Source organism: Triticum dicoccoides, chromosome 5A (assembly GCF_002162155.2).
Source record: "Triticum dicoccoides isolate Atlit2015 ecotype Zavitan chromosome 5A, WEW_v2.0, whole genome shotgun sequence".
NCBI lineage: Eukaryota > Viridiplantae > Streptophyta > Magnoliopsida > Poales > Poaceae > Triticum > Triticum dicoccoides.
The window spans coordinates 268,736,722-268,738,086 of record NC_041388.1 but is presented as its reverse complement, the minus strand read 5'-3'; positions in this window follow the sequence as shown (position 1 = coordinate 268,738,086).

Sequence of the window (1,365 nt, the reverse complement as noted above, 5' to 3'; positions counted from 1 at the left end):
TCTCTAATGCTAGAGTAATAATTCAATCACAATGTCAAGTATGAATCATAAACTTCATTGAAAACTAACAAACTACAATCTCAGTCATTGAAGCAATTGCAATTTATCATAACATAGGAAAGAGTCAATGTATAAGAGCTTTTCAGCAAGTCCACATACTCAACGATCATATAATCTTTCACAATTGCTGACACTTGATGACCCACAAGTATAGGGGATCTATCATAGTCCTTTCGATAAGTAAGAGTGTCGAACCCAACGAGGAGCAGAAGGAAATGATAAGCGGTTTTCGGCAAGGTATTCTCTGCAAGTGCTAAAATAAGTAGTAACAGATAGTTTTGTGATAAGATAATTTGTAACGAGCAACAAGTAACAAAAGTAAATAAAGTGCAGCAAGGTGGCCCAATCCTTCTTGTAGCAAAGGACAAGCCTGGACAAATTCTTATATAAGGAAAAGCGCCCCCGAGGACACATGGGAATATCATCAAGCTAGTTTTCATCATGTTCATATGATTCGCGTTCGGTACTTTGATAATTTGACATGTGGGTGGACCGGTGCTTGGATGCTGTTCTTACTCGAACAAGCATCCCACTTACGATTAACCTCTATTGCAAGCATCCACAACTATAACAAAAGTATTAAGGTAAACCTAACCATAGCATGAAACATATGGATCTAAATCAGCCCCTTACTAAGCAACGTATAAACTAGGGTTTAAGCTTCTGTCACTCTAGCAACCCATCATCTACTTATTACTTCCCAATGCCTTCCTCTAGGCCCAAATAATGGTGAAGTGTTATGTAGTCGATGTTCACATAACACCACTAGAGGCTAGACAACATATATCTCATCAAAATATCGAACGAATACCAAATTCACATGACTACTAATAGCAAGACTTCTCCCTTGTCCTCAGGAACAAACGTAACTACTCACAAAGCATATTCATGTTCATAATCAGAGGGGTAATAATATGCATAAAGGATCTGCACATATGATCTTCCACCAATTAACACTACTAGCAACCTACTAGCACCAATCCCGGACTTGGAGACAAGAATTAGATACAAGAGATGAACTAGGGTTTTGAGATGAGATGGTGCTGATGAAGATGTTGATGGAGATTGCCCTCTCCCAACGAGAGGAGCGTTGGTGATGACGATGGCGATGATTTCCCCCTCCGGGAGAGAAGTTTCCCCGACAGAACAGCTCTGCCGGAGCTCTAGATTGGATCCGCCAAGGTTCCGCCTCGTGGCGGTGGAGTTTTGTCCCGAAAGGTTGCTTCTAATTTTTTTCTCAACGAAAGACTTCATATAGCAGTAGATGGTCATCGGAGAGCCAGCAGGGGGTCCACGAGGTAGGGG